Genomic DNA, 23,303 nt, shown 5'->3' on the forward strand with positions numbered 1-23,303 from the left:
GATGGCAACATCTGTGATGGACCCAAAAGAATGGGTCTGTTCTTACCTGAGGGACAGTGATGAGAGAATAAAACACCAGGTTGAGAGACTATATCTCACAAAGCTACAGAGGTGGGAACGTGTGAGAATGTCTTTTGTAGGAAAGAAAATCACCCAATATAAGTGGACTATAATCTAATTTGGCAAGACAACAGGACAAGAGCGAGAAAGCTATAAGGCCATAAATGGTTTTGACCGATAATGTATTTCAGCTTTTCCAAAAGTTTTCAAGTATAGAAAAAAGAACAGTACAGTGAACACCGATATAACCCCCTCTCATTTCTACAATTATTAACATTCTTTATTTGCTTTCTGTGTAGAAATCAACATATATTATTTTTTGCCATATCATTAAAAATTAATTGTAGCTAGCATGACTTCATTTTTTTGAGACAGAGCTTCGCTCTTGTCGCCCGGGTTGGAAAGCAATGACACGATCTGGGGTCACTGCAACCTCTGCCTCCCAAGTTCAAGCAATTCTCCTGCCTCAGCCTCCTGAGTAGCAGGGTTTACAGGCACCCGCCACCTTGCCCAGCTCATTTTTGTATTTTTTAAAATTATACTTTTAAGTTCTGGGATACATGTGCAGAACATGCAGGTTTGCCACATAGGTATACACTTGCTGTGTTGGCTTGCTGCACTCATCATCCCGTCATCTACATTAGTTATTTCTCCTAATACTATCTCTCTCCTGGCCCCCCACCCACCAACAGGCCCCACTGTGTGATCTTCCCCTCCCTGTGTCCATGTGTTCCCAGTGTTGAACTCCCACCCATGAGTGATAACATGCAGTATTTGGTTTTCTGTTCCTGTGTTAGTTTGCTAAGAATGATGGTTTCCAGCTTCATCTGTGTTCCTGCAAAGGACATGAACTCATCCTTTTTTATGTCTGCATAGTATTCCATGGTGTATATGTGGCCCATTTTCTTTATCCAGTCTATCATTGATGGGCATTTAGATTGGTTCCAAGTCTTTGCTATTGTGAACAGTGCTGTAATAAACATACGTGTGCATGTGTCTTTATGGTAGAATGATTTATAATCCTTTGGGTATATACTCAGTAATGGGATTGCTGGGTCAAATGGTATTTCTGGTTCTAGATCCTCGAGGAATCACCACACTGTCTTCCCCAATGGTTGAACTAATTTACACTCCCACCAACAGTGTAATAGTGTTCCTATTTCTCCACATCCTCTCCAACATCTGTTGTTTCCGGACTTTGTAATGATTGCTATTCTAACTGGTATGAGATGGTATCTCATTGTGGTTTTGATTTGCATATCTCTAATGACCAGTGATGATGAGCATTTTTTCATATTTTTGTTGGCTGCATAAATATCTTCTTTTGAGAAGTGTCTGTTCATATCCTTTGCCCACTTTTGAGTGGGGTTGTTTGTTCTTTTCTTGTAAATTTGTTTAAGCTCCTTGTAGATTTTGGATATTAGCCCTTTGTCAGATGGCTAGATTGCAAAAATTTTCTCTCATTCTGTAGGTTGCCTGTTCACTCTGATGATAGTTTCCCTTGCTGTGCAGAAGCTCTTTAGTTTTAATTAGATCCAATTTGTCAATTTTGGTTTTTGTTACCATTGCTTTTGGTGTTTTAGTCATGAAGTCCTTGCCCATGCCTATGTCTTGAATGCTATTGCCTAGGTTTTCTTCTAGGGTTTTTATGATTTTAGGTCTATGTTTAAGTCTTTAATCCATCATGAGTTAATTTTTATGTAAAGTGTAAGGAAGGATTCCAGTTTCAGTTTTCTGCATATTAGCCAGTTTTCCCAACACCATTTATTAAGTAGGGAATCCTTTCCCCATTGCTTGTTTTTGTCAGGTTTGTCAATGATCAGATGGTTGTAGATGTGTAGTGTTACTTCTGATGCCTCTGTTCTGTTCCATTAGTCTATATATATGTTTAGGTACCAGTACCATGCTGTTTTGGTTACTGTAGCCTTGTAGTATAGTGTGAAGTCAGGTAGCATGATGCCTCCAGCTTTGTTCTTTTTGCTTAGTATTGTCTTGGGTATACTGGTTCTTTTTTGGTTCCATATGAAATTTAAAGGAGTATTTTCTAATTCTGTGAAGAAAGTCAATGGTAGCTTGATAGGGATAGCATTGAATCTATAAATTACTTTGGGCAGTATGGCCATTTTCACAATATTGATTCTTCCTATCCATGAGAATGGAATGTTTTTCCATTTGTTTGTGTCCTCTCTTATTTCTTGAGCAGTAGTTTGTAGTTCTCCTTGAAGACGTCCTTCACATCCTTATAAGTTGTATTTCTAGGTATTTTATTCTCTTTGTAGCAATTGTGAATGGGAGTTCACTCATGATTTGGCTCTCTGTTTGTCTGTTGTTGGTGTAAAGGAATGCTTGTGATTTTTGCACATTGATTTTGTGTCCTGAGACTTTACTGAAGTTGCTTATCAGCTTAAGGAGATTTTGGGCTGAGACAATGGGGTTTTCTTATTTATTTATTTATTTATTTAGAGACGGAGTCTTGCTCTGTTGCCCAGGCTATAGTGCAGTAGCACAGTCTCGGCTCACTGCAGGCTCTACCTCCCGGGTTCACGCCATTCTCCTGTCACGATGGTGTTTTCTAAATCCACAATCATGTCATCTGCAAACAGAGACCATTTGACTTCCTCTCTTTTTATTTGAATACCCTTTATTTCTTCTTCTTGCCTGATTGCCGTGGCCAGAACTTTCAATACTATGTTGAATAGGAGTAATGAAAGAGGACATCCTTGTCTTGTGCCAGTTTTCAAAGGGAATGCTTCCAGCTTTTACCCATTCAGTATGATATTGGCTCTTGGTTTGTCATAAATAACTCTTATTATTTTGAAACACGTTCCATCAATATGTAGTTTATTGAGTTTTTAGCATGAAGTGGTGTTGAATTTTATCTAAGGCCTTTTCTGCATCTATTGAGATAATCCTATGGTTTTTGTCATTGGTTCTATTTATGTGATGGATTATGTTTATTGATTTGTGTATGTTGAACCAGCCCTGCTTCTCAGGGATGAAGCCAATTTGATCGTGGTGGATAAGCTTTTTGATGTACTGCCAGATTGGGTTTGCCAGTATTTTATTGAGGATTTTCGCGTTGATGTTCATCAGAAAGATACGAAACGCTTCACAAATTTGCATTTCATCCTTGCACAGGGGCCGTGCTAATCTTCTCTGTGTCATTCCAATTGTAGTATATGTGTTGCCGAAATAAGCACTAATTTTTGTATTTTTAGTAGAGACGGGGTTCACCATGTTGGCCAGGCCGGTCTCAAACTCCTGACCTCAGGAGATCCGCCCACCTCGGCCTCCCAAAGTACTGGGATTACAGGTGTGAGCCACCACACCTGGCCTATCATGACATTTTAACCCTCAATACTTTAGCATGCATCTCCAAACAATAAGGAAGCTTCTTTTTAAAAGTACAACACCATTATACCAAACAAAATTAACAATAGTCCCCAAATATTACTTAATATCAGTCTGTAGTCAAACTTCCTAAATTCATTTCCCAGGTCTTTAGTGTTTTAACAGAATTTTAAACCAGAATCCAGGCAAAAGGCTGTGTATTGTATTAAATACACAATTACGTCATCTGCAAACAGACAATTTGACTTCCTCTCTTTTTATTTGAATACCCTTTATTTCTTTTTCTTGCCTGATTGCCCTGGCCAGAACTTTCAATACTATGTTGAATAGGGGTGACAATTTAGCCAAATTGTCTCTGCTTGCAGATGACATCATTGGGTATTGCATTGTTATGCCTCTTACATCTCTTTAAATCTAAAATTCCAACTATGATATTGAGACTTTTAGGCTTTGGAACATTGAAAAGATTATGGAGCTTTCCCCCAACTCAGATATCCCTCTAACATGAAAATAATTAAAAAATAGAAGCAACACTGAATTTCAAAGTAAACGTAAGGAAGTCCAAATAAATTCAGATTTTTTTTTCTCTCACCAGGTTGGTGAGTTTGATACTAGTTTTGCAATTTCAGGTAATCACATATTTAAACTCAGCATATGCTCGCTTGCTTTGAATTAAATAACCCAGCCTTGGACTCACAGAATTCAATAGAGATGCAGTGGCTCATTGTTCTCTGTTGAGCTGAATGTCTAGTATGTCTAAACTTCACAGATATGAAACCACATTCTTTTTTTTTTGTTTTTTTTTTTCTGAGACAGAATCTCACTCTGTTGCCCAGGTTGGAGTGCCGTGGCGCAATCTTGGCTCACTGCAACCTCCACCTCCCAGATTCAAGCAATTCTCCTGCCATCGCCTCCTGAGTAGCTGGGATTATAGGTGCGTGCCACCACACTGGGTTAGTTTTTGTATTTTTGGTAGAGATGGGGTTTCACCGTGTTGGTCAGGCTGGTCTCGAACTCCTGACCTCATGATCCACCCACTTCGGCCTCCCAAAGTGCTGGGATTACAGGCGTGAGCCACCACGCCCGGCCTGGAACCCCTTTCTTAATAATGCTGTGTAGACCCACAGAAGTGATTTTTGACTTCATTGTATTTAGAGGTTTTTTGAACACTAGGTTCCAACCTTGGTGGAATTTCATAGAGAATTTCATAATTTTTCTTTAAGGAAAAACATCAGATAGGATTGTGGGCAGAACCATAGTATGAAAACCCATATCCTGCAGTGAGAAACTCTTACCTGGAAGCGGGAAGGGAGTAGAACGCAGAGTGTGCAGGGCGTTGCCAGGCCTTCTATAACCAGGAGTGCCCTGCCTAGGCCATGGGATAGTTGGGCACCTTCTTTTTGGCCCTGCCTGTATCCCGGAAACCTGTGGCCAAGCAAGTGCCTGGAATTGCTGCAGGCGTTGCAGTGGGAGTGAAATGCCCACCAGCTGGGGCTACATCTTCTACAACTCAGGGAATATAACTTGGTATTCATTGGAACTCCACTGAAGAGAGGTTGGGTGCTTTGGGAGTGCTTTCTTGCAAATCTGTGCCCTCTAATCACCTTTTCCTAATGTTCTTTCCTCGTTCTGTTTTGGAGGTGGGGCTCCTCCAAGGATCATTTCTTTTCCACCTCACCTTCAGGTGCACAGTGTATGATGCTTTAATTTATTTCATTTCACCTTGTTGTGGAACTCAGCCCATCCCACCTCTGCTGTGAGAAAAGCATTTCCATCTCTGTTTCAACTTTCATGTGGTTCTGTTGACCCACTTGGAAGAGCTCCAGTGTAGTGCCTGCTTGTTTTTTTCTATCTGTCCTTAATTTGGTTTGCCTTTTATTGTATTCCAACTGAATGGATTCTTTCTTTTAAGGGAAAGGAACCTGAGAAAAACAATACTTGTAATGGCGACTGCTTGTTAAGGGTAATTGCTGTTTCATGTTAATTTGCATGTTAAAATGAGAATATAGGGAATTGCTAAATTCACCAACCTGTTCTATCCCAAGGCTAGTCCTTTTAAGTATATTTGTTGCTTAAATAAAGATGGAGCTGTGCAGAATGGAAATGTCCAAATATACAGTTTTTTTGTGCATGTATATATATAGAGAGAGAGCATTTAAAATTTTTATTTCCATCAGCAAGAGACATTATACAATACATGGAAATTATAGAAAAGCAGAAAGAAGAAACCCGGAGACAACTAGCATTAACATTCTGTGAAATTATGTCTAGTCATTTCAGTCTACATGTTATATACTCTTTAAATGGGCATAGTTTCACTATAACTGTCTAGAAGTTTTTGCTACTCCAAAGAATGTTCTGTGGATCGGCAGCATTGTTATCTCTTGGGGACTTGTTAGAAATGCAGAATCTTGGGCTCCGCTGCAGACATACTGAATCGTAATTTGTATTGATTGCTATTACATATACATTAAAATTTGGAAACACTGTTCTACAAATGGGCTCCCTAACCCCCAGACTTTGGAGTGGTAGCATTCCGTGGTCTGTTAGGAACAGGGCTGTACAGCAGGAGGTGAGTGGCAGGTGAGCGAGGAAAGCTTCATCTGTATTTGCAGCTGCTCCTTATCTCTTGCATTACTGCCTGAGCTCTGCCTCCTGTCAGATCAGCAGCAGCATTAGATTCTCATAGGAGCACAAGCGCTTTAGTGACCTGCACATGCATGCAAGGGATCTAGGTTGCCCACTCCTTATGAGAATCTAATGCCTGATGATCTGTTACTGTCTCCCACCACCCCCAGATGGGACTGTCTAGTTGCAGGAAAGCAAGCTCAGGGTTCCCACTGATTCTACATTACAGTGAGTTGTATAGTTATTTCATTATGTATTACAATGTAATAATAGAAATAAAGTTCACAATAAACGTCATGTGTTTGAATCATCCCAAACCCCTCCAACCTCCCGTCGCCCCACTGGGGAAAAATTGTCTTCCACGAAACCAGTTCCTGGTGCAAAAAGGTTGGGGACTGCTACTCTAGAACATACTATACCCAGGGCATGTAGAGAGAACACAAAGTAGAGGGGGTGCAAAGGGGCTCAGGCCTGTATTCTCTTCTCCATTTTCTGTCAGTCTTGCTAAAATAATTTTCGTTAGTACATGATAAGGATAAAAATGGGTCAATTTCTTTTTCCTTTTTTTTTTTGAGACAAAATCTTACTCTGATGCCCAGGCTGGAGTGTAGTGGTGTGATCTCGGCTCACTGCAACCTCCGCCTCCCGGGCTCAAGCGATTCTCCTGCCTCAGCCTCCTGAGTAGCTGGGATTACAGGTGCCCGCCACCACACGCAGCTAATTTTTATATTTTTAGTAGACACGGGGTTTCACTGTGTTGGCCAGGCTGGTCTTGAACTCCTGACCTCGTGATCTACCCTCCTCGGCCTCCCAAAGTGCTGGGGTTATAAGCGTGAGCCACCATACCCAGCTGAGGTCAAATTTTTTAACAAGGTACGACAGCCTTGTTGAGAAACCCGACTGTGCCATGCGTAATCATTTCATTCAGTAAAAACTGAGTGCCTCCTGCGTGCCAGGCACATGTGTGGCAGCCACGGGCCCTGCATTCAGGCTTGCATGTGCTGCAGTGGAAACACACAGAGGCCGAGGAGGAGGGAGTGGTTGCTTCTGCAGGGATGGGGGCTGGAAGTTAGAAAGAAAGGTGGTCTTTGGGTGGAGTCTTGATGGATAAATCAGTCATCATAAGTTATGAATATTGCCAGGTTCTGGAGAGAGCACAAAGATGGATAAAATTTGTCTCATCCTTCAAGGACCTTATGCTTGGATAAAGGACAAGAGACAGTGTTTAAAACTAAATCATACAAAGCACCTTGGTATTAGAGTAGAACCAGAAGACAAGGGTCTGACCATTAGTTTTTTACCTCCGTGACCTTTGACAAATTATTCCACGTTGGAACATCGGATTCTTCTGTAAAATAGGGATAAAATGATATAAACATCTTCATAAAGTCATAGTGTTTTCTTGGTCGGGTGCAGTGGCTCACTCCTGTAGTCCCAGCACTTTGGGAGGCCGAGGCGGGCAGATCATGCGGTCAGGAGATCGAGACCATCCTGGCTAACATGGTGAAACCCTGTCTCTACCAAAAATACAAAAACTTAGCCCAGTGTAGTGGTGGGTGCCTGTAATCCCAGCTACTCAGGAGGCTGAGGCAGGAGAATGGCATGAACCCGGGAGGGGGAGGTTGCAGTGAGCCAAGATCACGCACTGCACTCCAGCCTGGGCGGTAGAGCAAGACTGCGTCTCAAAAAAATGAACAAAGAAAGAAAACAAAACAAAAAACAAAAATTAGCTGGGTGTGGTGGCTCACCCCTGTAGTCCTAGCTACTCGGGAGGCCGAGGCAGGAGAATTGCTTGAGCCCAGGAGGTGGGGGTTGCAGTGAGCCGAGATGGCGCCACTGCACTCCAGCCTGGCGACAGAGCAAGACTTCGTCTAAAAAAAAATTATAGTGATTTTTTTTTCTTTTTTTTTTAAACGTAGAGAGATAGGGTCTTGCCCTGTCTCCTAGGCCAGAGTGCAGTGGTGCGATTGTAGCCTATTGCAGCCTAGAACTCCTGGCCTCAAAGGATCCCCCCACCTCAGCCTCCTAGAGTCTTGGGATTACAGCGAGAACCATGGTGTGGGACCTGTAGTGCTTTTTAAAGTGAGATAACGTAGCAAAGCACTGGCTTGCAGTGGGTGTGGAATCAATGCTGTGTGGCAAAGATATTTAAAAAGTGCCAAGTGAACACCATAGATGGAAAATTGAGGAATAACAGAAAAGACAGGGTGTTTTGACTTGGAGTGTGGGAGCCTGTGTGGCCTGTGTGGTCTTGAGGATGCTGATGAGGCAGAGAAGGTATGAAGAATGGGCCAGTGGGAAGAGAAGCAAAATATGAAGCTGCAGTTTTGAGACTGGATAGACCAAGAAAAGAGATAAGAGAAACAAGGGGTTGGGTTTGTTGGGGTGATATCTGTCTTAGACATGTCAGGTTTCAGGGACTGCTGAAGGCTGTAGGCCTGGGATGTATGTGTCAGACACTGCCCTTGATGCAGGTTCAGCCAGGGGTGGGTGAGGAATGAGGTCCTTGGCCCTCCCTGGGCAGGGTGTTTGGTCGGTGTAAATCTGGAAAAGGGAATCTTTCTGGCTTGTCGGAAAAGTCCACACCTGCACAGGGTTTCTCACCAGGATGGGAAACACAGGCAGAATGTTTTAAATCTTGAAGACCTACCTCTTCTTCAGACTGGGTAGAGGAGAACTGAACTTTTCTGTGTTATTTTACCCACTATCATCCTCTTCCATAGGTCTCTTTTTTTTCTTCTCAATGTTCTTCCTCCCAACTGAGAACTATTAATTGCTTCAGAAAAGAAATAGAATTGGAATTTTTTTTTTTTTTTTTTTTTTGAGAAATGGACTAAATGCTCTAACACTGGAGAACTATATTCCTATTTGTGTCAGTTTCTTTTCAACCATTAGCTCTTTTATGATCTCTTTATACAGGGTGGATATAGCCAACAAGTAACTGTGGTTACTGGTTTTTATAGGTTATGACTAGTCTGCTGTATAAGGTGTTAACATTTTGCCCAATCTACCTTATCTCCATCTCTTCTGTTTTTTTGTGTCTGTGTCTCTTTATACACACACACTTAAAACATGTTTGCTGAACCATCTGAGTTAGTTGTAGAGATTATGACCCTTTATCCCTAAATACTTCAACATGTATTTCTCAAGTACAAGGATATTTTCCCACGTAGCCTATAATAAGATGATCACCAGTAAATATTATCTGATATATAGATAAGAGTTGAATACATGTTCAGGTTTCACCTGTTATCCTAATAATGTCTTTTATACCCCCCGCCCCATCCAGGATGAATCGACAGAGTCATTCATTGCATTTTGTCTCTTTAGTTTCCTTTAATCTAAAATAGTCACCTTGTTTTGTTTTTGTGGTTCATGGCATTGGTGTCTTGAAAGATACCTTTGTTTTGTAGAATGTATCACAATCTGGTTTTGTGTGGTTGTTACCTTATGATTAGATATAGATTAAGCATGTTTGACAAAAATGCTAGATAGTGACTGTGGCGATACCTACTATTCCATTGTCCTGGAATTGATTATGCCAAGCACCACTTGGATGCGCTGGTCGGCCAGAACTCTTCATTTGTAAAGATGCCTTTTATCTTGGGTAATCTGTGGGGTGATATTCTGAGACTGTGTGTGAGTGTTCTGTCCTACAACTACCCTTTCTAGAATGGTTTTAGCATCTATTAATGATTGTTGACTGAATCAGTGATTGCATTGGTAGTTGCAAAGTGGGATTTTCTTCTACTCTTCCTTTGATATTTATTAGCTGGCATCCTTTATAAAGAAGAGTTCCCCCTGTTATTTTTTCAATGCATATTTGTGGGTTTGTGACTTCTTTTTTAATCCAATGTATTATAGTTCATCAACATCATTCTTTTTTTTTTTTTTTTTTTTTTTTTTTGAGAAAGGGTCTCACTCTGTTGCCCAGGCTGGAGTACAGTGGTGTGATCTCAGCTCACTGTAACCTCCACCTCCCAGGTTCAAGAGATTCTCCCACCTGAGCCTCTCAAGTAGCTGGGACTACAGGCACGTGCCACCATGCCTGGCTAATTTTCGTATTTTTTTTGTAGAGATGGGGTTTCACCATGTTGGCCAGGCTGATCTCAAACACCTGACTTCAAGTAATCTGCCCGCCTTGGCCTCCCAAAGTGTTAAGATGACAGGCATGAACTAGCGTGCCTGGCCAACATCTTTTTTTGTTCAAACTGCCCCACCCTCCTATGTCCTTTTGTCATGTCTGCATTAGCATTTGAGCACTCCTTTGCTTTTTGGCATGGTAAGATGTTCTGGACTTACGTTGTACTTTCTTTGCCCAGACCCAGCTATTTTCCAGTGAGCAAAAGTATTTAGAAACCAAGATCTAGGTACTTGGGATATTCTTTAAAAATATACCTAATCTAGAAAAAGTTAAAAGTCATTAATCATTTAAGTTCCCCCACCCATTTCCCAAGATTATTCCCATGGTGGCATTAAGAGTTTTAGATGTTCACCAATGAAGGGAGAAGGCCCTCCAAAATGAAGGTCTTCGGGCGTTGGGCTAGAGGTTGAAGAGGAATGCACAAAGGGAAATTAGATAGTGCCAAAGATTAGCTTAGATAACATTGAAATTCTGCCCCAGAAGTGACTAGAGAGCCTGAGAAAGTACTTTCTGTATGTTTTCTACATAGAATCTGAAAATTGGTTACCCTTTTTTATATCCATTAATGGTAAGATAATTTATTCCCCTTAGCTATACATATGCAATTCCTAAAGCAATTTAAGATGTATAATTTCCATGTCAAGAGTTCCTAACTGCTCTGTATTTTCAGAGTCAGTGTAAGGTATGTATATGTGGATGTATATTTCAGCATGTCTTTGAAAAATCAAGATTCATAGTTTTTATTTTGAATACTCATAATTGGACACAGTCTCTGAATTTGCTTGTTGATTATAATAGTTGGCTAAATTTTTTTTTTTTTTTTTTTTTTTTTTTTTGAGACGGAGTCTCCTCTGTTGCCAGGCTAGAGTGCAGTGGTGCTATCAAGCTCCACCTCCCGGATTCACACCATTCTTCTGCCTCAGCCTCCCAAGTAGCTGGGACTACAGGTGCCCACCACCACGCCTGGCTAATTTTTTTGTATTTTTAGTAGAGACGAGGTTTCACCGTGTTAGCCAGGATGGTCTCAATCTCCTGACCTCGTGATCCGGCCGCCTCGGCCTCCCAAAGTGCTGGGATTACAGGCGTGAGCCACCGCACCCGGCCAATATTTGGTTAATTATTAAAGGTGCATATGTGCAGCATTTTTGGCAGCAACTTGTGGGACACAAAAACCAGGAATTTCAAAATTTCTAAAGCAGTCATTGTGCATTTGATATAATGATAGAGTCTCTGAAGAGTCTCTAAACCTTAAACTGATTTGTCTGGAGCTCCGTGTTTCTTCCATGATTTTTTAAATATAATTAAGCATAATTAAAATGTTTATTTTGCCTTTTCTATTTGCTAAAATGAAACAAAACATGTAGTAATTTGGTAGAGAACCTATATGAAAATGCTAAAAAATACAAAAACACATTTAAAACATAAGGGTTTGTTTTCGTTTTTCATGTGTGTCAGCATTTTTGGAAGTAAAAAACAAAACAAAACAAAACAAAAATAGACTACTCACTATATCTATGCATTGTATATCAGGGATATGGTTATTATTTGGCTATGTATGCTGAATGTTAACTGCTTTATAATTTTCTGAAACAAAACTACCACCCACTCCTACACATACAACCACTGACTTTCAATCCTCAGCACATTCTTGAGAGTGGGAGTCTTATTAAAGTAACTGCCCTATATGAAGTAGTTACTGGGTGTGCAGGTATGCCAGGAAGGCTAAACTGAAAGTGAAAAGGAACACGTCACTTAAATGTACTGCTAGTGCAGTATTCACAATAGCAAAGACATGGAAGCAACTCAGGTGCCCCTTGACAGTGGATTGGAGAAAGAAAATGTGTTACATATACACACTAGAGTACTATGCAGCCATAAAAGAGAATTAAATCACTTCCTTTGCAGCAACATGGATGGAGCTGGAGGCCATTATCCTAAGAGAATTAGTACAGGAACAGAAAACCAAATACCACACATTCTCGCTTATAAGTGGGAGCTAAACACTGAGTATGTATGGACACAAAGATGGAAATAATAGATACTGGGACCCATCTGAAACGGGAGAGTGGAAGGGCCAAAGATGGGAGGAGGGTGAGGATTGTAAAACTACCTATTGAGTACTATGCTCATTACCTAGGTAGAAAATACTCTGCATACCAAACCCCCACAAGGCACAATTTATCCAGGTAACAAACCTGCATATGTGCCCCTGAACATAAAATCATAGTTGGAAAGAAAACAAAAATAAATAGATTAAAAATAAAATAAATGTACTGCTAGCCAAGCATGGGTGAGTGAACTCACATGTGTGGTGGCCAAGTTGTCCCAAATTGGCCCTTGGTTCCTGTATATCCTCAACCTTCAGTTCTTACACGATGTCAATGTGTGGGATTAAACTAAGCACACTCATGACTAAAAGAGTCACTGTTCTTGGCAAGTTTTTAAAGTCAACTTTTGTTATTGGGAAAATTTTAATATAGCCACATTCTTTTGGAGGTTATAAAGATCAATCTGTCTTTTCCTACTTGTTATTTAAAACTCCTCAAACTAGAAGTTTATCCCCATGCCCAAATGCGTCCTTCTTCGTATTTTTTAATCTTGATCTTGTGTGAAAGGAGCTTTATCCAGAATACAATTTCTTTATTCAGAATGAAGTTTCTTTCAGATATTAGGACAGCTTAGATACAATTATATAATTAAAAATCTTTCAACTGGATTTTACTAAATCCATGACTGTATTAGCCTGTAAAAGCAAATTATATTTTGGCCTCTGTAACGGGTTTATAAACTTTAAACATCCCCATTTAGACGGACTGTATTTGTTCTTGAATTATAAGATAGAAAACACTTTCAGAGGTTCAGCCACATGACTGGACCTGTTAATACTTGTGATTGACAAGGAGGCTCCTGATGTTCTTCGTTCTTCGGCTAGCCTTCATTCTATTGGCTGGATTCACATGTGATGTTAAAGTGGGGGTAAAAAGGATGTTTCCACTAATGCAAAATATAAAGAAAGTAAAAATTACTCTGTTGTAATTCTGCAGTTTGTAACTAGCAGCTTTTCAAATGTTGGCATTGTTTTTTCTTTCTTGTCTTTTTTCTAGATATAGATACTTATAAACAAAACTGGGATGATAATGAATATATTACACTATAATCTACTTTCTCAATGCTGCTTAAGAGCAGTTTCTCCTTTTATTAAATATTCTACAGATTTTTGAAAACTATCCGTTGTTGAGTATTGTGTTTTAAAATTATTTGCAATAATATTACTTATAATAGAAAAATTCCTTGTATGTATCTTTATGCCTATCTTGAACTCTTTAAAAGAAAATTTAGAGTCTTTTTAATTTATTGGCTTTTAAGAATGAAAAGTAATTCCATTCAGTTTGTCCTTTCCAGCAATTACAGTTAAGCTGTCCTGTCTGCAAGAATCTATCTTTATAACACCATCATCTTGATCTGTCCAGAATGGTCCTGTAATATCTCCTTTAACACCATTAGGGAACCTTACATCAATAAATTTATCACTTAACTGAAGCTGACCCTTAAGTGTCTATGGTTGGTAATTGTAAACATTGTGAAGGAAAATCTTTTTTAAATTGCATTACAGTATGTTGCTGTCCTCTTACACATAATGACAAAATATGAAAATCACAATTTCACCCCTTCTGGATAAATAGAACACTAGTTATTATACAGTCAATTCTGATAAAATGATATATGTGTTCCTAAAAACCACATTATGCAGAATCCTGCAGTAAAACTCACAATGCGCTTAGGAGGGGAATGCAGTTGGGGACACAAAACTCAAAAAACGATCAGTGACACGTTAGAAAGGGACGGGAATTGAATAAATACAGTTGCACAAATTTTTCACATATTGAATGGTTTAATACATAAATAGTACAATAAATATGATACTTCACCTCGAAAAAGTCCTGACATTTATTTGCTTGTGAACTGGTGCCTTAGAAGGGTTGCCACTTATGAGTTATTGTGAAGTGGTGGCAGACAGATTACCTGAAATCAGATGGAGTTGGGATACCAGATACAGATTGGTGTGGCTCATAGCACACGGGAGGAGACCAAAGTCACTGGTAGATGTTTGAGGCATGGGCTGTGTTCATTCTGTGTAACCGTATGCAGCTGGGTTTGGCCCGAGTGCAGCCTTCTGCGATAACCTAGTATTTCTTGCAGTGAAATCACGCATAAAGAAACATGAAATTCGGCTGGGTGCGGTGGCTCACGCCTGTAATCCCAGGACTTTGGGAGGCCGAGGCAGGCAGATCACGAGGTCAGGACATCGAACCATCCTGGCTAATGTGGTGAAACCCCGTCTCTACTAAAAATACAAAAAAATTAGCCAGCTACTGGGGAGGCTGAGGCAGGAGAATGGCGTGAACCCAGGAGGCGGAGTTTGCAGTGAGCCAAGATCGTGCCGCTGCACTCCAGCCTGGGCGACAGAGTGAGACTTGTCTCAAAAACAACAACAACAACAACAAAAAAACAAAGAAAAACCATGAAATTCGAGTTACACTCAAATTGTTCTCTTGAAACAAACACAAGCGTTATAGCAGAACTGAGCATGCTGTATGGTAATACAGTGATGCCCAAGGGATAAGTGAAATGTGAAATTCTACTTGTCCCTAATTCTGCTTGTCCCTGTCTAAAGTAGAGTTAATACATGTAAGACACAGAGAAGAACCTGGCGTAAGAGTCAACAGTATTTAAATGTTGGCAGTAACAATGGCAATAGTAATAAATGATACTTATGGTGTTTGTAGGGTTCTCTCTGATTTTTAGTTACGACTGCTTGCTGTAGCTGTGCCCTCTTTCTAATTGATTTCTCAATCTCCTGTGGCTTCTGTATCACACTTCTTAGAATTACATCTAGTGTAAGTCCTGTAATAGAAGAGCCCAAGGGGTATGCAGACTTTAGGTTATAGGTTACATATGGCATCTGTTTTGCCTACTTAAACTATTTTATCTTGTTAATGATTTTGTTGCCTTAGAATCCATTTGCACAATTGTTGGGAAAGTAACATCTTTTCCCTTCCCTTCCCTCCCCCCTCCCCTCCCCCTCCCCTCCCCCTCCCCTCCCCCCTCCCCTCCCCCTCCCCTCCCCCTCCCCTCCCCCTCCCCTCCCCCTCCCCTCCCCCTCCCCTCCCCTCCCCTCCCCCTCCATTCCTCCTCCCTTCCCCCTCCCCTCCCCTCTTCTTCTCTCCCTTCCCCTCCCCTTGAGATGGAGTCTTGCACTGTCACCCAGGCTGGAGTATAGTGGCATGATCTTGGCTCACTGCAACCTCCACCTCCCGGGTTCAAGCGATTCTCCTGCCTCAGCCTCCCAAGTAGCTGGGATTACAGGCGCCCGCCACCATGCCTGGCTAATTTTTTTATATTTTTAATAGAGATGGTGTTTCACTATGTTGGCCAGACTAGTCTTGAACCCCTGACCTTGTGATCCGCCCGCCTCTGCCTCCCAAAGTGCTGGGATTACAGGCGTGAGCCACCGCGCCCTGGCCTGGAAGTTACATGTTTTAAATGAGGTTAGTAATCATGCAGAATTGTCAGATTTTCTGTTTTATTAGGAAAAAATGAACACGGCTCTCTTTTCCCATTCTTACCTGCAGAAATTAAGGTGTGCTTAATACATTTGAAGAGTATTTAAAAGTTGTTGATAATTTTCGTTAAGTTGTTGTGATTCACTTCTATTTACAACTACTTCTGTGTTTATAAGATGAGCTCATGTTTGAAAGTGGGAACTGGCAAGCGTGATTTCAGAAGACCTTCCTTCCCAAGTCACAATATAATTAGAAGTCCAGATTCTCCCTCGGTTCCTTTTTATGACTCCCTGAGAAAGACATTTTTAACAGGAGTGGTTGCCAAGAAGCCTTGCTAGTCCCTGCTTTTGAAACTTTAAAAAGGTGACAGATCGAGCTGCCATCTAGATTTAGAAAGCCTTGTTAGTATATTATGAAAGAAAGACAGCTTACATTTCTCATCATTTAAGGATCCCAATGACGTCTTTATTTTATTGATGCGGAGATACTCTGAATTCCAATGGGGTATTTTGATTTTTCATTTCTGATCTGATTTTGAATTTAAAATTTTTGTCTCTACACAATTTCTAGATCGATCTCTTTGGGCTGCCTGACCTCCTTGGGTGATTGCTATTAATTAACAGACTTTTTGGGGAAAAAAGGAGCTTGCCTTCTGAGCTTTGTATTGAAGACCTGGGAAAAGTAAGTAATTTTAAACTTGCTTTTAAAAAATTCTTTTATACCTCTCTCAGAAAGTTAACAATAGGTCTGTGGCTTTCTACTTTCTTTCATTCCTGGCTTAATAAATTTTACATGTTTTTATGGATGTGTAACATGAAAGGGGACTCAGGAAACCTCTTTGTATAAAAAAAAACCTGCCAGAGATTAGAATGATGTTCTACATTGTGCCATTTCTTTTGAGTTTCATAAACTGAGTCCTCAAGGTTGTGACAAAACTTTTATCAGATTTGCAAGTGGTTAAATGTCAAATACAAGGCAATGTAATGTGATGTGACAGAAAAGTGAATCCAGTTGTCTGAGCTTCAGGTGTTTAGACTTTTAGATATTTTGGATAGGCTTTTTGTTTCTGAATTTTTAGAGTAAGGATGAAATCAACTTGGTACTTTTCTTGTCTGGAAAGGAAAGCAAAATGTGGAATTGCTTGTCCAATAAATTCGTCTTGTAGCTTTGTCTTGGAAGAATTGATGCACCTGCCAGTTTTATTTTAGAATTTTTTTGAGGGTACTATAAGACATTCTAATTGAGACACTTGTTGAATGTTTTTGCTGTGTTTTAGAAAAAATTGCTTGGAACCAGAAAGTTCAGTTTTATGCTCTTATCTTTTTGAAAAATGGACCTTACAGATATATAAAGTCGATGTATTTTTTTAATGGATACTACTTGGAATTATGAATGATCAAATGCCCATAAGAATATATGCAAAATAAAATATGCACATACATGTACATAAACACACACAAATATCCTCTCTAGCATGCTCCAGAAACATTATCAACAATAGGAACTGTTTTTCTATTAAATTACTAGATAACTTTCTAAACTTTCTATGCTTTGTGTCTTATAGCTCCTGTCTATTTCTGGCAGTACAAATGAGCTAGTTGAAACATGTTTAAAATAAAACAAGACAGAACAGAACTTAGCTTTTGTTCTATGAAAGCATTAAATAGTAAGATCAGATTTTATAGCTCTATTGTTATCATATTTAACTATACGTTTAATTATTAAATTGGGTATTATTTTGTAATAACTATAATAAGGTAAGGGTCTTGAGTTTTGAAGCTTATTTGAAGTTAAATATTTGCACTGAAAAAATACATACTTTGGGAGGCCGAGGTGGGCGGATCACCTGAGGTTGGGAGTTCGAGGCCAGCCTGACCAACATGGATAAACCCCGTCTCTACCAAAAATACAAAAAAATTAGCTGGGCATGGTGGTGCCTACCTGTAATCCCAGCTATTAGGGAGCCTGAGGTAGGAGAATTGCTTGAACCTGGAGGCGGAAGTTGCGGTGAGCCAAGATTGCGCCACTGCACTCCAGCCTGGGCAACAAGAGGGCAACTCCCATCTCAAAACAAAACAAACAGAAAAACATGTATGTGTATGTGCAACACACAAACACATATACACACAGACATACACAGACACTGCACATACACATGTAATTTCTGAGGGCTGTCAGGTCTCCGCTAAAATATGAATTAGTTGAAAGTAAGGACTTTGAAAACTCACCCAAAATATTTTTTTTGTTACAGTGAAATATTTGTAATAGTGAAATATTATTGTCAGTGGAATTTTTTAAAAATAGAAATTTATAGGTTGAATTTTATAGTCTTGTAATAACATGTTAATCTTAAAAGACATATTTGTGTTGTAGTTGTGTGTTGTTGTTGTTATTCCATTTTGGAAGGATATTTGAAAAAGGATTATGTTGGAGGCCACCCAGTCTGTCTACAAAAATAGAACAAAAAGGTCAAACAATTGATTCTCTGGGCTTCAGGGTCTAGATATTTGCAGTGGTGTTTAGATTGGAAATATAACTTAGCTTCAGAAAGTAAGCTACTTAAGCTGCCTTTCGAATAACAGCATTTCTTTCAAATTTCACATAATCTCTAGTACAATATTTTCTTTACATTGTACCAAAATATTCCCTTTTGGGATACATTGTGGCATTGTTGTAAAAGTTGTGTTTCCATTTTGTAGAGGGAAGGCATCTGTGGGACTTGTGTGTTTACAGTAAGCTAAAGACAGTCCTGTGTTACAGAGGACTGTGACAAAGAGACTGTGACAAAAAGATCTCTGTGTACTAAACTTGATGTTAAGGCCAGACGCCGTGGCTCACACCTTTAATCCTAACACTTTGGGAGGCAGAGGTGGGATGATTGCTTGAGCCCAAGAGTTCAGGACCAGCCTGGACAACAAAAGAGACCCTGTCTCTACAAAAAATAAAAAATTAGCTGGGCTTTAGTGGTAAGTGCCTGTAGTCCCAGCTACTCCAGAGGTTGAGATGGGAGGATCATTTGAGCCCGGGAGTTTGGGGTTGCAGTGAGCTATGATCACACCGTAGCTCTACAGCCTGACGCTTGAGTGAGATGCTGACTCTAAAAAAAAAAAATTAGTAAAAATAAAGTTGATGTTACAAGTGAATATTTATATATGCAGAAGGATGTTTACAATGTACCCTTAAGGTTAAAAAAAGATAAGGTTATAATGCAGAAGGGTACTGCACATAAATCTGATTTTGAAGAACTAGTTAAGTTATATGGAAGTTAATAGGGGGGGAGGGAGGGAGATGTCTTTTCTGATATTTATTAAAGTCGTAAGAGAGTGTTTCTGATGGCTCTTTGAAAACTGTAAGGGATACTTAAATATCTGTGGTTTCTTTTTGGAAAAGCAAACACAATTTTAGAGAAAATTCAGAACGCTAGACAACCTCCACACTTCTTTTTAAACCTCTGTCCTTTACTTTCACTTTTTTCTTAATTGCATGTGTCTTCAAACTCTTCCTTGTTTCAAGCATTTCAAGCAATTCAGAAAATTGATTATTTGAGGTAGATTTTTGGAAACGTGAGTCTATAATGGTAATAAAATATAAACCTATCTTCAAAAAAATTAGCCATGGATTATTTTAAAGGAAGTAAAATGTTTGTATTTTATTATCCTACTTAATGCATGTCTATGTTTGGTTTTATGTTTACCCTAAATCAGTATGCAGCAAGTTGTTTGGTAACTTACTTTTTGCACTTAATAAATAATGCGTATCTATGCTAATAAGTATTTGCCTACAGCATGATTTTTAGTGAAAGGGAAACAATTGGATCTTAGACTTTTGTTTAATTTTAGGCTATCCTGGCTTTCAGTTACAAAGGAGTATAAATATGTGGAATCTATGGCATAGGTTCTTCATATGAGAACAGAACAGAAAAGGATTCCCCATCTAGAATCTTTACCATGTTTACTGTAACCAGACATATTCTGAATAGGAGGCTCATGGGTCTGAATATGTGTTCAAAATGGTAAGTGTCACTGGCTGACAGGTGCTGTGTATAAAGCTTTGTGTCTTCTTTGGTCCCTTTGTTACATTACACAAGAGTGCAGGTGACATATTCCTCCCGCCGAGCTGTCTTAATCAATATTTCTGTGCCTAAGGGAGGATTTTACCTATGTATTTCTTTCTTCAAAGAAACTCCAGGTAGCTCAGATGAAATGATGGGTACAGAAGGAACACTGATGGATTTTGGAATATAATTTATTTATGGAGCAAATTGCAGTCCGGGTTAATTGGAGAACCAGAATGTTTTATAAACCTTTGTGTGCTTTCTTAATTTTTAGTTCATTTATTGAGCTAACATTTGTTGAGCAACTACTGTGTGCCAGGAGCTCATTTTTCAAAGATGAATGAGATATGTCCTTCCTTTTAGGGAACTTAATTTGAGTTTCAAAATTAGATTTAAATAACATTTATGTAGCATGTACAATGTGAAAAGCAGTGGAATGGATATTATATTCTTAGATGAGACATTCAGTGACTAAAATTCAATAATGATATTTACTGACCTGTACCTTTCAGAATAAGTTAGGAATATAGTTTTCTAATTTTTAGGGTTTTTTCCCTCCCATTACGATTTTGGTACCTGCTGCTACTTTTTAAGTTAAATTAGGAAATGGTAAAAGGAAAGTTAAACAAATTACAGACATTTAATTGGTAAATGTAGAGAGTGGTTTTGAAAACATGGATGTGTGTGTGTACACACAGGTTTTATATTTGGAAGCCCATATGCATATAGTGTCATAATTTTTTTTTCTAGTAGAATATTTCTTAGTTCACATGATACAATTAAATGTATCTATCAGGATTTCTGGGTATTTTGCCCTTAGGGTGACTCTGTTGCCCAAGTAAGTTTGGAGGCCATACCATTAAGCACTTGATATTAAGCACTTGATGTCACAGGAATTCTAGGGGTGGGCGTTATTGAAACTCGGGGGAAAAGTAACTTGGTACCTTCATACAGTTAGAACATGTTTGAGTCAGGCTTCCAATTATGATGCATCTAACTACAAAGCCCTGCAATATCTTCCTGACTCCCATGAGCTGGTGGTGAAAGCTGATTCGAGAATGCTGTAGGTATGCAAAGGACAAGCAGTCCTTTCAGCTGAGAAATCAGGAAGTCTGTTCACTGCATTGAAGAGCTGGAACTGAAGTATGACTTGAGGGCTGAGTGAGAAGATGGAAAGTAGGGAGATAACTGGGGCTGTAGAAAAAGCATATACCAAGGCATGGAGGAATGGGAGCTCATGGCATATCCAGAGAGTGGCAAGAACTCCACCGTGGCTGGGGTATGGAGTGTGGAGAACAGAGTGGACCCTGAGATCCAAAAGGTGCCAGAGTGAGAAAGGTCACATGTGTGCCATGCTAGAGACTTAGAGTTTCTAAACAATAAATAGCCATCCAGAGTTTTAAAAGGAGAAATTATTAGATGGGAGTTTTATAAAGATCACTTGGGCAGTAGCATGGAATATAGTCTGGAAAAGAGAAAACCAGAGGCTGGAGACCCAGGGCCACCATGTGAGGTTGTGTAGATTGTTCACTGCAGAAGTGTAGGTGTGAGCAGCAGATAGGAGGACTTAGAATCACACAGCACACATGTGGTCAAGCTGTGCATTCATGGGGCTGGGCCTGCCTAGAGAGAGCACCTTTTATAATTTGCACAATGGGATGATCTACTTGCTTTTAATTGTTTTGAAAACAATAGGATTAGATAAGTAAAGATAAAACAGTGTACCCTAGGGCCTAAGAGTCTGGAGGTGGGCATACTAACCTATTGGCTGTTTGTCAATGGGCATGTTCCCTATCCTCTGAAAGCCTATTTCCTCATCTTTAAAGTAGAGTTAATAATAGGGTCTGACAGAGCCCTGGACAGACCAGTTAAGAGAAGGGGTGAAATATGAGAGATGGAGAAATGATAGATCTGGGACTGCAGGCTGCTGCTAGCCATTGTGTAGCCCTGAGAGTGTACTGGGAACTGTACTAAGAACTTTGCCTGTTTTATTTTATTTAATTTTATATCTGCTTTCAGCAGTGGATATTATTACCCCATTTTCAAGATTTTGAAACTGAGCCCCTGGCAGGTAAAATAACTTGTCTAATGTCACACAGCCAAGGAGTGGCATTGTTAATTCTTGAACCCATCACTGTGACGGTCATGTTTATGTTCTTAACCATTTTGCCCCATTTATAAGTGATCTTTTCTGTTTTCACTCCTTTAGTATCCTCCTTGCATCCTTTGTTGTTTTCAACTTGAATTGAGTGATATTTATGTAACATTTCATTTAATTTGCTATACTGTAAGATCCCGAGGGCTGGAGTCAAGTCTCATTAATTTTTTTGTCTTTCATAGCACCTTGCTTAATAAAATATGACCGATAAGACAATAAAATGTGGTTGACAGAGGCTGGGTGCGGTGGCTCATGCCTATAAATCCAGCACTTTGGGAGGCCAAGGCAGGTGGATCACTTGAGGTTAGGAGTTCGAGTCCAGCCTAGCCGACATAGCGAAATCCCGTCTCTACTAAAAATACAAAAATTAGCTGGGCGAGGTGGCACATGCCTGTAATCCCAGTTACTCGGGATGCTGAGGCAGAGGAATCGCTTGGACCCAGGAGGCAGAGGTTGTGGTGAGCCAAGATGGTACCACTGCTCTCCAGCCTGGGTGACAAAAGGAGACTCCCTCTTTTAAAATTGATAGAATTAATAATCCCTAACATTCCTTCTGTCTTCTAAAGTTAAATAATTTTTCATTCTATAGGTAAAGCTTCAGTTGCAGTTGTAGTCCAGTAGAACTTAAAAAGAGCTTCTTGGATGTTAGTTTGGTATTTGGACTGATGGTTAAAGTTTCAAGAAATTCCTAATTGCCATTTTATCTGAAAAATAATTTGTGACTTGCTGTCAAAGACTGAAGCCAAGACTAAAGTGTACTTCTTGCAAGCCCTTTTTGGAGGCTATAAAGCTATGCTTGCTGCTTCATTGCTGTGGCAAGTATAAAACTCCAGTGTCGTCAATGATATTTTTGAGTTCATAAAAAATATTACATTGTCATTCATATTAGTAAGGACGTCAGTTTCTAACTCATGTGGAGCCCATTGGGCCAGTGGTCACTTGTTTTCTTCTTCTTTTTATTGACAAATAAAAATTATATACATTTATAATATACAACATGATGTTTTGAAATGTGTATACATTGTGTCAATCTTAAATTAAGCAAATTAACATATGCACTACCTCACATACTTATAGCTGACAATCACTGTTGTTTGGTGCCTGCTGGAGTCAGATGTAGACAACAAAGTGACAGTTAAGGGCAAATGACTATCAGACGCCCTGGAGTCAGACTGTATAGGTTTGGATTCCATCTCTTCTGCTTATGAACTTTTTTTTTTTTTTTTTTTTGAGCTGGAGTTTCGCTCTTGTTGCCCAGGCTGGAGTGCAATGGCACAATCTTGGCTTACCGCAACCTCTACCTCCCAGATGCAAGCGGTTCTCCTGCCTCAGCCTCCCGAGTAG

At 39.6% G+C, this 23,303-nt stretch overlaps 1 protein-coding gene and 1 non-coding gene across 11 annotated transcripts in view; one reads left to right on the top strand and one right to left on the bottom strand.

Moving 5' to 3' along the window:
• Positions 1-23,303, top strand: part of APBB2 (amyloid beta precursor protein binding family B member 2) — a 411,855-nt gene that overhangs the window by 98,704 nt on the left and 289,848 nt on the right. For 9 of the 10 annotated variants that reach the window (XM_008017573.3, XM_008017571.3, XM_038008602.2 and 6 more), the window contains one exon: positions 16,318-16,428. The exons of the other annotated variant lie outside the window; for it this stretch is intronic. The gene's annotated coding sequence lies outside the window, so the exon portion shown is untranslated. The remainder of the gene's footprint in view (positions 1-16,317; positions 16,429-23,303) is intronic. 10 annotated transcript variants of the gene reach the window in all.
• On the bottom strand, positions 3,154-3,260 carry LOC119627807 (U6 spliceosomal RNA). Its single transcript, XR_005244033.1, has one exon. It is a non-coding gene; the product is annotated as a U6 spliceosomal RNA (small nuclear RNA).

The sequence above is a fragment of the Chlorocebus sabaeus genome, chromosome 27 (assembly GCF_047675955.1).
Source record: "Chlorocebus sabaeus isolate Y175 chromosome 27, mChlSab1.0.hap1, whole genome shotgun sequence".
Classification (NCBI taxonomy): domain Eukaryota; kingdom Metazoa; phylum Chordata; class Mammalia; order Primates; family Cercopithecidae; genus Chlorocebus; species Chlorocebus sabaeus.